Below are 17772 nucleotides of genomic sequence, written 5' to 3'. Positions count from 1 at the left end.
CCTTCCACTTGTCTGAGTACATTTCTTGCACAATTCTCAGAGGCAGTATATTGGCACTTGTCCCTGAGTCTTTTTCACCAATAGGGAATCTTTACCAACTTTCTGAGGACAGATAATTTGAATCATAGCAAATACTTCTGAAGGTGTACTGATATCTAAATGTTCTGTGACATGAACGGTGTGAAATGAGTGCTCACCTTGCCTCATAGCATCTTAATTCTCAACGTCATTGCCTGCGTTTTTCCCCCCCTTACACCTGTTTTTCCTATGGGATCTGGTATGGTTGTTGTTGCTGTTTGAAAGTGTTGCCTGTTATGGTCAGCATAAGCATTTGCATAATGTCTCGTAGCTCCTTCAAGCCTCTGCTCTTTTGCATTTCTGCTGCTAGCAACCCTTTTTGCTATATGCTTTGCAGAAATCATGAAATGCTGGGCAACTCTTCATTGCATGTAGAAGTCCACACCTTCCACATCACTTCCTGTGTTTGGCTATTCTAATCACTGCATCGAAAGTTGGGGTTGCACATAAGATCTGTAAGTTTTGTCAACCTGCAATAATCACCTCATGTTTTCATCTGTCTTTGGCGAACTCATCGATGCTGTAGCTTTTGGGTTTGTCCAGCAGACCTTTGTCAAATGCATCTATTGGAGTTAACGCAATCACTAATTTGGTGATTCTCTCTGGCAACTCTGCTTCTGAAAAATCACAGTAGGCACCCTTTTCTCTGTATCTACTGACAAAATGGTTGATGCATTCCCTATAGACTGCTGATGGTGTGATATAAGCTCCAGGCAATGGAAAAGGAAATTCAATTTGACTCTGAACTGGTCTGACAAAGTCGTTCAAATCCTTTTCAAATCTTTTTGGTTTTCTTCCGTGTGCTAAGATGTGTTGAGCCCACGTAAACCTTAATTTCCAATGGCTAAGCAAATCCTTATGACCTATCTGCCTAGTGCAAAAAGCTCAATTCAACAAACAATTTTTTTGCATGTTGTTTGAATAGTTTAAACTCAAAGAGTAGGTCAGCCACCTTCCAATTTAAGCTTGGGAATTTTGTGGACATATCTGCATTATTCTCCATACCATTCTTCTTCTTTACCATTTAAATGAATTTTACAGGACTGGGGCTAGTGTCCTTGCAGGGAGGTTTACTAGTGCTGTTGGGGAAGGTTTAAACTAGATTGGCAGGGGCATGGGAACCTGAGGAGAAAAGCTGGCAGTGGGAAGTAGTGAAATATCAACTGATAATGAGGATATATCAGAGAGTTGCATCAAGGTATATAGAATACTTGGAGAGGTCAATAGAATTAGAGTAGGCAACACTATGTCATTGGATGGGATCAGAGTAAGCGAGGAAGTAAAAAAAGCCTAAATCAGGGCTAATGTGTATATATGTGAATGCACGGAGTGTGGTTAATAAGATTGGTGAACTGCAGGCACAGGTTGACAAATATTATTGCTATAGCAGAGACCTGGGTCAAAGGAGGGCAGGACAGGGCATTAAATATTCCTGGGTATGAGGCGTTTAGCAAAGAAAGGAAAGGAAGAAAAGCGGGATGGGTGGAAATATTTGTTAAAGAAATATTGGTTACAGTACTCTCTGGCTAGAGGTAAGGAATGGGAAAGGTCCAATAACATTGATTGGTGTAGTATATGCACCATCAACCAGTGGAAGGTATGTGGAGAAACAAATTTGCAAAGCAAGTACAAAGAGGTGCAAGAGTTATAGAGTAATCATAATGGAGGACTTCAATTATCCAAATATAGACTGGGATTGGAATAGTACAAAAAGACAAGAGGGGCGAGAGTTTCTGGAATGTGTTAAGATAATTTTCTACAGCCGTATGTTTCCAGTCCAGACATGCACTTTTGGACCTGCTTCTGGGGAACAGGTTGGACCAAGTGCATCAAATATCAGTGGGAGAGCCTCTAAGGAACAGTAACCATTGCATCATAAGGTTTAGGTTAATCATGGCAAAGGACAGAGAACAATCCAGAGCAGGGATAATTAATTGGGGGAAAGCCAATTTTGATGGGATGAAAATGCATGAATAGAGTGAGTTTGAATCAAATGTTGGCAGAAAAGACAGTGGCTGAACAATGGGCCACCTTCAAGGAAAATGTCTTGCGGGTAATGTCCTTTAAAGAGGAAAGGTAGGACAAATAAATCCAGAGTGCCCTGGATGACGAGGGAGATAGAGATAAAGATGAAAAGGAAGAAGTGCGCGCATGACAGATGTCAGGTAGAAAATACAGAACTAACTTGATGGAGTTTTTTGAGGAGGTAACAGTGAAGGTTGATAAAGGAAATGCGGTTGATGTAGTGTATATGGATTTTCAAAAGGCATTTGATATAGTGCCACAACAGACTTGTGAGCAAAATTCTAGGTCATGGAATAAAAGGGCAAGTAGGCACTTGGATAAGAAATTGGTTGAGTGACAGGAAACGGAGAGTTGTGATAAATAGCTGCTTTTCAGATTGGAGGAAGGTTTGTAGCGGAGTTCCCCAGGGATCAGTGTTGAGACCCTTGCTCTGCCTGATATATATTAATGACCTAGACTGTGGTGTGCAGGGCATGATTTCAAAATTTGCAGGCGATACAAAGATTGGAAATGTTGTCAACTGTGATGGGGATAGTCTTGAACTTCAAAAGTCCATGGATTAGGCAGACAAGTGGCAGATGCAGTTCAATGCAGAGAAGTGTGAGGTGATTCATTTTGGCAGGAAAGATATGGTGAGACGGTATAAAATAAAGGGAGAACCTCTAACGGAGGTGCAGGAACAGAGGGATATCGATGTATACATACATAGGTTATTGGAGATATCAGGGCATGTTGAGAGAGCAGTTAATAAAGCATATAGTACCTAAGGCTTTATTAATAGAGGCATTGAGTACAAGAGTAAGGATGTAATGTTGAACTTGTAGTTAGGCCTCATCTGGAGTACTGCATCCAGTTCTGGGTGCCATATTTGAGGAAGAATGTGAAGACATTGGAGAGAGTACAGAGGAGGTTCACAAGAATGATTCCAGGGATGAAGAACTGTGGCTATGAGGATAGATAGGAGAGGCTGGGACTCTTTTCCTTGGAGAAAGGAAGGCTGAGAGGAGACTTAATAGAGGTATTCAACATCCTGAGGCGTATAGACAGGGTAAAAAGTGAAAAACTGTTCCGAATCAAGAGAACATCAAGGACTAGAGGGCACAGATTCAAAATAATTGGCAAAAGGGGTAAATGTGACGAGGAAAAATGTTTTCACCCAGAGGGTGATTGGCGTCTGGAACAAACTTTCTGAAAGAGTGGTGGAGGCAGGTTCAATCAAGGTATTCAAAAGGGAATTGGATTGCTACCTGAAAAGAGAGAATGTGCAAAGTTAGGGGGAATAAGGCAGGGAGTGGGACTAGGTGGAATGCACTTTCAGAGATCCAGTGCAGACTCAATGGGCTGAATGGCCTCCTTCTGCACTGTAAAGATACTGTGATACTGTGGAGGAGGTGTTAAGAAGGTTCCTGCAGGTTTACTATCAGGATTTAAATACTGTGAACATTTTAAATACACTGCAGTGTGTCAATTGCTTGCAGTTCCTTTACTCTGTACAGCATGTCCCGGTGCTGTTGCAGCACTTGGGATCGGTGGTGTTGTTGCAGCTTGTGCACACGTTTCTGAAAACTTTCCACAAAGCTGAGTTATGGTGGGAACATACCACAATGCCCCACAAAATGACTAACGACACCAAGGACTTTTCCAGCTATCATCAACTCCTGACTTTGGTTGCTGTTTCACAACCTTACTTGACCCACTTTGTGCAACATTTCTCGGTCCTCTCTTGCCCGCAATCAATCCGGCCCACACCCCAGCTAATCATCTTTCCCAACTGAGCACTACCCGGCTCTGAACTTCTCAACGCACTGTCCCTGCCTGTCAAAACTCACATTCTATGCACTCCGATCTCTGGTTGGAGACACACACTTTGCATTGAGTGAGCAGATTTAAGCTTTGGATTTTTTTCTGCTTACCAGGTTCTCCCACCAACACTGGCAGCATGTTGTGTATGGTGGGCTTGAAAATGAAAAATTCTCCATCACTGGCATCATGTGCTTTTCTCCTCCTTTTGCTTACTTAGAACATAAATAACAAGGCACCAACTCACATAAGGGACTGGTTAACACAAGAACATTTTGGTTTATTGATGAAGGATTTGAGAAGTTGGTGGCGGTATTCCACAGCTGGAGAACTTGTACACATGTCTGAATTGGTAGCTTCATCAAAACAAACTGTGTCTAGGTCTGAATCACATGGTACGCTGCATCATTTCCCATAGAACCATAGAACACCACAGCACAGAAAAACAGGCCATTCGGGCTTTCTAGTCTGTGCCAACATATTATTCCGCTAGTCCCATTGACCTGCACCTAGTCCATAACCCTCCAGATCTCTCCCATCCGTGTATCTATCTAATTTATTCTTAAAACTTAAGAGTGAGCCCGCATTTACCACGTCAGATGGTAGCTCGTTCCACTCTCTGAGTGAAGAAGTTTCCCCTAATGTTGCCCCTAAATCTTTCTCCTTTCACCCTAAGGCCACGTCCTCTCATGTTTATTTCTCCTAATCTAAGTGGAAAGAGCCTACTCACATTTACTCTGTCTATACCCCTCATAATTTTGTAAACTTCTATCATATCTCCCCTCATTCTTCTACGCTCCAAGGAATAAAATCCTAACCTGTTTAATCTTTCCCTGTAACTCAACTCCTTAAGACCTGGCAACATCCTAGTAAATCTTCTCTGCACTCTCTCAATCTTACTGATATCCTTCCTGTAGTTAGGCGACCAGAACTGCACACAATACTCCAAAGTTGGCCTCACCAATGTCTTATACAACCTCACCATAATATCCCAACTCCTATACTCAATAACCTCCAGTGGTGTGCACAGAAAACATAATCACACCCACTTAAAGGTGTACCACAATAATGACTTATCTAGGTCACAGGATGGATGCCATGGGATTGCACCTGGTCAAAGATTAAGTTCAGGCAATTAAAAATGCACCATCATCATCCAATGTAACAGAACTCAAGTCCTTCCTGGGCAAGTTCAACTACTATAGCCGCTTCTTACCAAATCTATCAACTGTTGGCACCATTACACTTGTTACTAAGAAAGAACCACCGTTAGCTTTAGGAGTCACAGCAGGAAGAAGTCTTCATGAAAGCATAGGAATTGTTGCATTCATCGTGTCCATTGGTACACTACTACCCGTCAAAAGAGCTGGTATTAACATGTGATGCCTCTCCCTACATGTTTGGAGCTGTGTTATCTCATAAAATGGAAAATATGTCTGAAAGGCCCATTGGCTACATCTCAGGAACCCTTTCCATAGCTGAGAAGTGCTATTCCCAGCTAGAAAAGGTAGATTTATCAGTGGTATTCAGGGTGAAAAAATTTCACCAGTGACTGCACGGTCACCATTTCACCATTGTGTGAGACCATAAACCATTAGTGGGTTTATTCAGTGAGGACAAGGTCATCCTGCAATTAGCATCAGCAAGGATACAACAATGGGCTCTGACATTATCTGCATACAAGTATACTTTTCTATACTATCCTGACCCACACATTTCAAATGCAGCTATACTCAATCGTCTCCCGTTGCCAGGCAGCATTGTGCACACTCCCATTCCACAGGAATCGGTGCTATTATTGAACTTCTAAGATTCTTCGCCTGTGTGTGCAAAACCATAGAACCATAGAACCATAGAACACTACAGCATAGAAAAACGGGTCATTCGGCCCTGCTAGTCTGTGCTGAAATATTATTCCACTAGTCCCATTGACCTGCACCTAGTCCATAACCCTCCAGACCTCTCCCATTCATGTATCTATCTAATTTATTCTTAAAACTTAAGTGAGCCCGCATTTACCACATCAGATGGTAGCTCATTCCACACTCTCACCACTCTCTGAGTGAAGAAGTTCCCCCTAATGTTCCCCCTAAACCTTTCCCCTTTCACCCTAAAGCCATGTCCGCTCGTGTTTATTTCTCCTAATCTAAGTGGAAAGAGCCTACTCGCATTTACTCTGTCTATACCGCTCATAATTTTGTAAACTTCTATCATATCTCCCCTCATTCTTCTACGCTCCGAGGAATAAAGTCCTAACCTGTTTAATCTTTACCTGTAACTCAACTCCTTAAGACCCGGCAACATCCTAGTAAATCTTCTCTGCACTCTCTCAATCTTATGATATCCTTCCCGTAGTTAGGCGACCAGAACTGTACACAATACTCCAATGTCTTATACAACCTCACCATAACATCCCAACTCCTATATTCAATAAACTCCAGTGGCGTGCACAGAAAACATAATCACACCCACTTAAAGGTGTACCACAATAATGTTAGGAAATTGAGATAGTTTAAGCAAGTTAAATGTGTATTTTTTTCTGTTTGTGGGTTGAAAGATGAAACTTGGAATCTGTTTCATTTTTGAGTGGAGGCAGAAGGTCAAATACTATTTGTATATCTATATTTTTAATGATTTTTATGACCCTTGAAGGGGAGTAAAACAAACAGAAGGATAGAAAAAAAAACTGTGCTGTTGCCTTGCAACAGGGGCCCAGAGAGGGAGGCCCCACATACACACACACAGGCAGAAAAAAACTAAAAACAAAGCAGTTTGAGTTCAGTGGGAAGCAGCTACCAGAGAGACTGGATACTGTGAGATGGAACTGCAGGGAGAACAGATTTCACAAGAGAAATGAAAGGTCCCAAGGCCAAGGAGTGAGGCAGAAAGGAAGGGTGCCAAGAAGACCTTCTGGTCAAAAGAAGAACAGGAGTCCAGGAAAGATCCTGTTCTGTGGAATTGACAGTAAGGAGCAAAGGGGAGTGGTCCAAGATTCAAGCTTAAAGGGAGAAAGCAACACTCAAATACTCAATCATTAAAGGGCAATTTTTGTTAGTAAGCAATTCATACATACATATGAACATATGAATTATGAGCAGATGTAGGCCATTTGGCCCCTCGAGCCTGCTCCACCATTTAACAAGATCATGGCTGATCTGATTGAGGCCTCAACTCCACTTTCCTTTCTAACCCCTGTACCCTTTGGCTCTCTTGTCAATCAAGAATCTATTTAACAGCTTTAAAAATATTAAATGGCTCTGCCTCCACTGCTCTATGGGGGAGGCAGTTCCACAGACTCACAACCCTCTGAGAGAAAAAAAAATTCTCCTCTCCATCTTAAATGGGAGACCTCTTGTTTTCAAGCTACGACCCCTAGTTCTAGTCTCTCCCACTAGGGGGAACATCATTTCAGAATCCGCTCTGTCAAATCCCTATGGGATCTTATATGTTTCAATAAGGCCACCTCTCAATCTTCTAAACTCCACTGGACACAGGCCCAGCCTGTCCAACCTTTCCTCATAGGACAATCTCCTAATTCCAGGAATCAATCAGATAAACCTTCTCTGAACTGCTTTTAATGCAATTCTATCCTTTCTTAAATAAGACTAAAACTGTACACAGTACTCTAGCTTTGGTTCTCATCAATACCCTATACAATTGTAGCAAAACATCCCAATTTTATATTCCATTCCCCTTGCAATAAAGGCCAATTCCTGAAGAATAGTTATTTTAGTAAAATTGGAAGCAATAAAGTGATTCTCAAGGGAAGGTACTTGTCCTTCAGCATGTCCCTGCTTCACTGTCTGATAACATTACTCTAATATGTCTGCAAAATTTGCATTCCCTTTTGTATTCATCTACCAATGCACAGTTACAATTATTGTCCAGTTCATGTTAACAAGATTTTTAAAGACAGCTTGATTACATATTTGAGACCTTGAATGTTTCATTGCTTTTAGCATTTATCTAACTGCAACACTGTTTGTTAGTGTTGCTGCTACTTTGTGAGCAGGATTTTCCCCTCGTCAGGTGGGTGCGGTGGTGGGCGTGGGATCGGCCGGGGAACCACGATCTCACGCTGGCTGGCCAATTAGCAGCCAGCCAGCGTGAAACGCGCGCTGAGAAGGTCAGCACTGCCGGGGTGGGGGCAGGTAGAGGGCGGGCGCTGACATCAGCGCGGGCGAGGGCAAGTGCTGACAGAAAGCTTCCTGAAGGCAGAGTGGTGCCTTGGGGAGCTGAAGACCTGAAAAGCATTGAATAAAGTTTTTAAAATCAGGAAAAAAAATGTGCAAGCATCGCAATCAGGCACCTGAACACACACATGATAAAAAAGCTGCCCACAGATTTTTATTTTTCTTTCATTTAACAACGGAAACCTCAACCCGCCTTTGGATGGGGTTTATGAAAAATGCAAAGTCCGTCTGGCCAATTCACCCATCCGCCAACTATAAGGTGGGACAGACCACGAAAAATCGGAGACATTTGTACCTTTAGTTACCCTAATTGGCCTCTCAATTGTCGGCAGGCGCGCTTCCAATATTTGAGTGTGCCCGCCGACCAAAATATTGCGTGATTTCGCGTCTGTTCGGGTCAGGCACACGCCCACCCCCTGAGCTAATAATTCTGTCCCAAGTTACATTTAGTTAAGCTCAAGGCATATGCATTACTGAGAAGCATCAGGGATGAAGAGACCCAGTAATCTGAGACATCGATAAGCATTGGTTAAAGTGCGGGGCATGAACTGAATGTATTTGACAGAATAGGGGAGTTTTCCCACCCAGGACGGGCAGAAGATGAACAGCAAGGATGAGATTATACCTTTAAAACCCTGAAAAACCTGATCCCAACAACAACAACAACTTATATTTATAAAGCATCTTTAACATACTAAAAGACACCTCACAGGAATATCATCAACAAAATGTCAACACTGAGTCACATGAGAAGATATTAGGTCAGATGTCCAGACCTTGCTCAAAGAGGAAGTTTTTTAATGAATGCATTAAACGAGAGAAGTCAGGTAGAGAGGCAGGGAGTGTAGCGGAGGGATTTTTTTTTTATTCCTTCACGGGATGTGTGCTTCGCTGGCTGGGAAAACATTTATTGTCCATCCCTAGTTGCCCTTGTGAAGGTGGTGGTGAGCTGCTGTCTTGACCCACTACAGTCCATGTGGTGTAGGTACACCCACAGTGCTGTTAGGAAGGGAGTTCCAGGATTTTGACCCAGAGACTGAAAGAACAGCGATATATTTCAAAGTCAGGATGGTGAGAGACTTGGAGGGGAACTTGCAGGTGGTGGTGTTCCCATCTATCTACTGACCTTGTCCTTCTAGGTGGTAGTGGCTGTGGGTTTGGAAGGTGCTGTCTAAGGAGCCTTGGTGAATTGCTGCAGTGCATCTTGTAGATGGTACATACTGCTTTTACTGTGCATCGGTGGTGGAGGGAGTGAATGTTTGTGGATGGGGTGCCAGTCAATTGGGCTGCTTTGTCCTGGGCGGTGTCAAAGTTCTTGAGTATTGTGGGAGCTGCACTCATCCAGACAAGTGGAGAGTATTTCATCACACTCCTGACTTGTGCCTTGTAGATGTTGGACAGGCTTTAGAGAGTCAGGTGGTGAGTTACTCATCGCACAATCCGTAGCCTCTGACCTGCTCTTGTATCTACAGTATTTATATGGCTAGTCCAGTTCAGTTTCTAGCCAATGGTAACCTCCAGGATGTTGATGGTGGGGGATTCAATGATGGTAATGCCATTGATTATCAAGGAGTGATGGTTGGATTCTCACTTTTTGGAGATGGTCATTACCTGACACTTGTGTGGCACAAATGTTACTTGCCACTTGTCAGCCCAAGCCTGGATATTGTTCAGGTCCTGCTGCATTTGGACATGGACACCTTCGGTATCTGAGGAGTCACGAATGGTGCTGATCATTGTGCAATCATCAGCAAACATCCCCAATTCTGACCTTATGATGGAAGGAAGGTCATTGATGAAGCAGCTGAAGATGGTTGGGCCAAGGACATTATCCTGAGGAACTCCTACGGTGATGCCCTGGAGCTGAGATGAATGACCTCCAACAATCACAACCATCTTCCTTTGTGCTAGGTATGACTCCAACCAATGGAGAGTTTCCTCTGATTCCCATTGACTCCAGCTTCGCTAGGGCTCTTTGATGCCGCACTTGGTCAAATGTGGCCTTGATGTCAATGGCAGTCACTCTCACCTCGCCTTGGGAGTTCAGCTCTTTTGTCCATGTTTGACCCAAGGTCAGCAGCTGAGTGACCCTGGTGGAATCCAAACTGGGCATCAGTGAGCAGGTCATTGCTAAGCAAGTGTTGCTTGATAGCACTGTTGATGACCCCTTCCATTACTTTACTGATGATTGTGAGTAGACTGATGGGACAGTAATTGGCCAGGTTGGATTTTTCCTGCGTTTTGTGTACAGGACATGCCTGGGCAATTTTCCACATAGCCAGATAGATGCCAGTGTCATGGCTGTACTGGAACAGCTTGGATAGGGGCGTAGCGAGTTCTGGAGCACAAGTCTCTAGTGCTATTGGTGGAATACTGTCAGGCCGCATAGCCTTTGCACTACCAGTGCATTCAGCCGTTTCTTGATATCACATGGAGTGCACCAAGTTGACTGAAGACTGGCATGTGTGATCCTGGGGGCCTCCGGAGGAGGCTGAGATGAATTATCCACTCGGCACTTCCGTTTGAAGATTGTTGCAAATGTTTCAGCCTTATCTTTTGCACTGATGTGCTAGGCTCCTCCATCATTGAGGATGGGGATATTTGTGGAGCCGCCTCCTCCAGGGAGTTGTTTAATTGTCCACCACCATTCACAACTGGATGTGCCAGGACTGCAGAGCTTAGATCTGATCCGTTGTTGTGGAATCGCTTAGCCCTGACTATCACTTGCTGCTTATGCTGTTTGGCACGCAAGTAATCCTGTGTTACAGCTTCACCAGGCTGACACCTCATTTTTAGGCATGCCTGGGGCTGCTCCTGGCATGACACCCTGCATTCTTCATTGAACCAAGGTTGATCCCCTGGCTTGATGGTAATGATAGAGTGGGGGATATGCAGGCCATGAGGTTACAGATTGATCCCCCACCAGGATGGTCTGAGGGCCCTTAGCTTCTTCCTCGAACAGAGGCCCGAACAATCCTCATCCACCACTACTCTCCTCCGTCTGGCTGAACTTGTTCTCATACTGAACAATGTCTCCTTCAACTCCTCTCACTTCCTCCAAATAAAAGGTGTGGTTATGGGTACCCGCATGGGCCCCAGCTATGCCTGTCTCTTAATGGGGAATGTGGAACATTCCTTGTTCCAGTCCTACTCCGGCCCCCTTCCACAACTCTTTCTCCAGTACATCGATGATTACTTCGGTGCTGCTTCATGCTCTCATCGGGACTTGGAAAAATTTATTAATTTTACTTCCAATCTCCATCCCTCCATCATTTTCACGTGGTCCATCTCTGACACTTGCCTTCCCTTCCTTGACCTCTCTGTCTCAATCTCTGGTGATAGACTGTCCACCAATATTCATTACAAGCCTCTCGACTCCCACAGCTACCTCGACTACAGCTCCTCACTCCCCGCTTCCTGTAAAAACTCCATCCCATTCTCTCAGTTCCTTCGCCTCCGTTGCATCTGTTCCGATGATGTTACCTTCAAAAACAGTTCCTCTGACATGTCCTCCTTCTTCCTTAACTGAGGTTTTCTACCCACGGTCGTTGACAGGGCCCTCAACCGTGTCTGGCCCATCTCCCGCGCATCCACCCTCACGCCTTCTCCTCCCTTCCAGAAGCATGATAGGGTCCCCCTTGTCCTCACTTAACACCCCACCAGCCTCCGCATTCAAAGGATCATCCTCCGCCACTTCCACCAACTCCAGCATGATGCCACCACCAAACACATCTTCCCTTCACCCCACCCGTCGGCATTCCATAGGGATCATTCCCTCCGGGACACCCTGGTCCACTCCTCCATCACCCCCTACTCCTCAACCCCCACCTATGGCACCTCCCCATGCCCACTCAAAAGATGGAACACCTGCTCCTTCACTTCCTCTCTCCTCACCATCCAAGGGCCCAAACATTCTTTTCAAGTGAAGCAGCATTTCACTTGCATTTCCCCCAACTTAGTCTACTGCATTCGTTGCTCCCAATGTGGTCTCCTCTACATTGGAGAGACCAAACGTAAACTGGGTGACCGCTTTGCAGAACACCTGCTGTCTGTCCCCAAGAATGACCCAAACCTCCCTGTCGCTTGCCATTTTAACACTCCACCCTGCTCTCTTGCCCACATGTCTGTCCTTGGCTTGCTGCATTGTTCCAGTGAAGCCCAACGCAAACTGGAGGAACAGCACCTCATCTTCCGACTAGGCGGTTTACAGCCTTCTTGACTGAATATTGAATTCAACAACTTTAGGTCTTGAGCTCCTTCCTCCATCCCCACACCCTTTCTGTTTCTTCCCCCTTCCTTTTGTTTTTTTTTCCAATAATTTATATAGATTTTTCTTTTCCCATCTATTTCCATTATTTTTAAATCTTTTATGCCCCCCCCCACCCCCAATAGAGCTATAACTTGAGTGCCCTACCATCTATTCTTAATTAGCACATTCATTTAGATAATATCACCAACTTCAGCACCTCTGTGTTCTTTTGTTCTTTTGTCTGTGACATCTTTTGATGATCTGCTTCTATCACTGCTTGCTTGTGCCTACAACAACACCCCCCCTCCACTTCTCTCCCCCCCAACCTTAAACCAGCTTATATTTCTTAATTAGCACATTTGTTTAGATAATATTACCAACTTCAACTCCTCTATGTTCTTTTGTTCTTTTGTCTGTGACATCTTTTGATGATCTGCTCCTATCACTACTTGCTTGTCCCTACAACAACACCCCCCACCCCCTCCACTTCTCTCCCACCACCCCCCCCACCCCCGCCCAACCTTAAACCAGCTCATATTTCACCCCTCTCCTTGTGAAGAAAAATCAGTTCCGTTGAAGAGTCATGAGGACTCGAAACATCAACTCTTTTCTTCTCCGCCGATGCTGCCAGACCTGCTGAGTTTTTCCAGGTAATTCTGCTTTTGTTTTGGATTTCCAGCATCCACAGTTTTTTGTTTTTATCTCTAGGTTACAGATTGTGGTTGAGTACAATTCTGCTGCTGCTCATGGTCCACAGCACCTCAAGGATACCCAGTCTTGAGTTGCTAGATCTGTTCGAAATTTATCCCATTTAGCATAGTGATAGTGCCTCACAACACAAGGGAGGGTGTCCTCAATGTGAAGACAGTCCTTTGTCTCCACAACGTCTGTGCAGTGGTCACTCCTACTGATACTGTCATGGACAGATGCATCTGTGGCAGGCAGGTCGGAGAGGATGAGGTCAGGTATGTTTTTCCCTCTTGTTGGTTCCCTCACCACCTGCCGCAGACCCAGTCCAGTGGTTATGTCCTTTAGGACTCGGCCAGCTCGGTCAGTAGTGGTGCTACTGGGCAACTCTTAGTGATGGACGTTGAAGTCCCAACCCAGAGTACATTCTGCTCCCTTACCACCTTCAGTGCTTCCTCCAAGTGGTGTTTCTATCTCTGACCTTTTAGAGTTTAGAGCTCAGCAACCGAAGACATGGCCACCAATGGAGGAGTGATTGAACACGGGGATGCTTTCATGGCCAGAATTAGATGGGCGCAAATAACTCGGAGTGTTGTGGAGTGGGAAGAGATTAGAGATTGGGAGGAGTGAGGCCACAGAGGGATTTGAAAACAAGGATAAAAATTTTAGAATCATGATATTGCTTCAATGTAAGAAAACAAACATGTCTACATCTGGTTTAACTGGGGCAGGCAGGTAACCTTTTCTCGAGAGGCGGGACTGTAATTTAAATACGTAAATGAGGCAGTGCACCTCAGATTTAAACAGCTTTAAAGATTTAATATTCCAGGTATAGTCTCAACAAAGCCCTGTACAATTGCAGCAAGACATCCCCGTTCCTGTACTCGAATCCTCTGGCTATGAAAGCAAACATGTCATTTGCCTTCTTTACCGCCTGCTGCACCTGCATGCTTACCTTCAGCAACTGGTGTACAAGGACTTGTTGCACATTCTCCTCTCTCAATTTATAGTCATTCAGATAATAATCTGCCTTCCTGTTTTTGCTACCAAAATGGATAACCTCACGTTTATCCACATTATACTGCATCTGCCATGCATGTTCCCACTCATTCAGCTTGTCCAAATCACACTTGAAGCATCTCTGCATCCTCTTCACAGCTCACCCTCCAACCCAGCTTTGTGTCATCTGCAAATTTGAAGATATTACATTTAATTCCCTCATCTAAATCATTAATATATATCGTGAATAACTGGGGTTGCAGCACCGATCCCTGCGGTACCCCACTAGTCACTGCCTGCCGTTCGGAAAAAGACCCGTTTATTCCTACTCTTTGTTTCCTGTCTGCCAACCAGTTTTCTACCCATCTCAATACACTACCCCAATCCCATGCGCTTTAATTTTACATGCCAATCTCTTATGTGGGACTTTGTCAAAAAGCCTTCTGAAAGTCCAAATAAACTACATCTACTGGCTCCCTCTCATCAACTCTACTCGTTAGATCCTTGAAAAATTCCAGTAGATTTGTCAAGCATGATTTCCCTTTCATAAATCCATGTTGACTCTATCCGATTCTGCCACTGTTTTCCACGTACTCAGCTACTAAATCTGTTATAATGGACTCTAGAATTTGCCCCACTACTGACGTCAGACTGACTGGTCTATAATGTTTTCTCTCTGCCTCCATTTTTAAATAGTGGGGTTACATTAGCTACCCTCCAATCATTAGGAACTATTCCAGAGTTTATAGAATCTTGGAAGATGACAACCAATGCATCCATTACTTCTAGGGCCACTTCCTTAAGTACTCTGGGATGTAGATTATCAGGCCCTGGGGATTTATTGGCATTCAATCCCATCAATTTTCCCAACTCCATTTCCCTACTAATACTGATTTCTTTCAGTTCCTCCCTCTCACTGAACCCTGTGTTCCCCAACATTTCTGGTATGTTACTAGTGTCCTCCATTGTGAAGACAGAACCAAAGTATGTATTTAGTTGGTCAGCCATTTCTTTCTTCCCCATTATAAATTCCACTGTTTCTAACTGTAAGGGACCTACATTTGTCTTCATCAATCTTTTTCTCTTCACATAACTAAAGAAACTTTTGCAGTTAGTTTTTATGTTCCCTGCAAGCTTACTCTCGTACTTTATTTTACCACTCTTAATCAATCCCTTGGTCCTCCTTTGCTGAATTCTAAAGTGCTCCCAATCCTCAGGTCTGTTGTTTTTTCTGGCCAATTTGTATGCCTCTTCCTTGCATCTAATACTATCTCTAATTTCCCTTGTAAGCCATGGTTTGGCACCTTTCCTGTTTTACTTTTGCGCCAGACAGGAATAAACAATTGTTGCAGCTCACCGATGCACTCTTTGAACGTTTGCCATTGTCTATCCACTGTCATCCCTTTAGGTAACGTTTCCCAATCGATCACAGCCAACTCACGCCTCACACCATCATAGTTTCCTTTATTAAGATTCAGGACCCAAGTCTCAGAATCAACTACGTCATTCTCCATCTTGATGAAGAATTCTATCATGTTATGGTCGTTCATCCCCAAGGGGCCTCACACAACTAGATTGCCAATTATTCCTTTCTCATTGCACAATACCGAGTCTAGGATGGCCTGTTCTCTCATTGGTTCCTCAACATATTGGTCCAGAAAAACATCCCATAAACATTCCAGGAATTCCTCCTTTACGCTATTGTTACTAATATGATTTGCCCAATCTATATGCATATTAATGTCACCAATAATTACAGATGTTCCTTTATTACATGCTTACTGCCTAACTCCCTATATTCTGCATTTAGGACCTCATCCCTTTTTTACCTATATTGTTTATACCAATGTGTACCACAGCCACTGGCTGTTCACCCTCTCCCTTCAGAATGGCCTTTAGCTGCTCTGAGACATCCTTGAACCTAGCACCAGGGAGGCAACATACCATCCTGGAGTCTCATTTGCAGCCACAGAAACCCCTGTCTATTCCCCTTACAATTGAATCCCCTATAACTATTGTAAACCCTGGCGGCAGGGTAGTGGTGTCTTCTGCAGCCCCTTTGTGCCTTCGCCTCTCCTCCCACAGGCCTCTCCCCAGGAAGCTGCATTGGAACGCCTGGCCTCCTCTCTCTTCTGCCCTCTCTTCCTCCTCAGAGGAGGTGCCTCCAGTGGAGACCACAATCCCCATCACAAGGGTAACAGAAGGCTGTCTGATACTTGGAAGGGTCCACACGGTCTCAAGCCTCTGGAGACCTTGCAGGCACCAATAAGCCTGTAAATGAAGCCTGAAAATGCTAACAATGAAGTCCTGAACAGAGCTGAAGCTGCCAAGTACCACTAAGCAACCAACGGCAAACTATTTCCAAAATTCCTCACTACACACTCTGGCAATGCTGCTGACACTTTTAATCCCGTCCTTGGAGGAGATTTAGCAAATTGTCGGCTGCCCAAGTACCCATTTTGCCAGTGCGATGAGCACGAAATCACACGGGCAATGTAAAATCTAGTCTAATTGCCTTTTTAATGGCCTTAGCTGGCCTCGTAATTGATGGCAGGCATGGCTCTGACTCCCGCGCCTGCCCACCAACCAAAATAATGTGCCAGTGGGCGATGACATTAGGACACTTGCTCGACATCATCACATGCTATTATACGCTTGACCGGGTTAGGTGCACGCCCACCCACTCATCAAAAACTCCTGCCCATAATCTTCCTGCTCCCTGGATCGCTTCCAACTCCTGCTGCAATCCCTCTTCTTTTCAATCCCTTCCTCCCTCTCTCTCTCCACTCCCACCCTATGGTTCCTGTCTACAGTCTTTTAGCTCAGGTGACAGCTGGCCAATCTCTCAAATGGCCTGGCTGCTGGCTGGGAAAAATTTAAATAAATTCAAATGAAACCCTGTCGTGAAATCTGCATTACTCGTTTTCTCACTCCAAGATCCCCCAATCCCTCTGCTCCCTCTCCATCTGCTGTAATTATTAGGGTCAATATATTTGCATGTGTCCCCTATAGTCTTATTACACACTGTAGTTGGAATGCTTTAAACTCCTTTATATACAGTCAGCATTCTCAGAAAAATGCATGTCGCTTGGTAGTCTTTGTGACGGTGAAAAAAACGCATTTTGCTTTTTGGTTAGGATGTATGCTGATACTCCCACATCTCTTCAGCTCTCCCATGCCACCTGACAGACACACACTTCAATGACTAGCCTTCACCTCATTTACCCAACCTTATTGCAAGATAAATGGGTGCATGATACCTGTGAATGGCAGGGAATAGCAGGGACATTCACGCCTTTAAACATCTCATGCCCCACAGGGAGAAGGCAGTTAAGGTCAAGGGGAGGCACTTTGCTGTTGTTGTAGAACATGGCAAAGTTGAAAGGATTGCTGCTGCCACGCTAGACAGTGAGAAACTAAACTGACATTCTGGCATGCCCATGACATAAATATCTACTCACTTCCTTGTCCCTTTTAAACCTCAAGGAAGTAATGTTTATCCATTTAATACATTCCCTACTTGCAGATCCACCAAGGCAATGAGAAAATTACATGGTGCCAGTGACCAGAGGACACAGCTAAAGGAAACTTTTGTCGGGCTATCAGGAAAGAGCTGGGGAGTGACACTGATTGAATAGCTCTTTCAGCAAGTCAGCACAAGCATGATGGGTCAAATGGCCTCCTTCTGTGCTCTATGCTTCTCTGAGTTCTAGCTGTTTCCTCCTGCCCTGTGCTCCTCTG

This window comes from Carcharodon carcharias, chromosome 1, assembly GCF_017639515.1.
Source record: "Carcharodon carcharias isolate sCarCar2 chromosome 1, sCarCar2.pri, whole genome shotgun sequence".
Lineage (NCBI taxonomy): Eukaryota > Metazoa > Chordata > Chondrichthyes > Lamniformes > Lamnidae > Carcharodon > Carcharodon carcharias.
The sequence above is the reverse complement of the archived record's forward strand: the minus strand, read 5'-3'. Positions refer to the sequence as shown.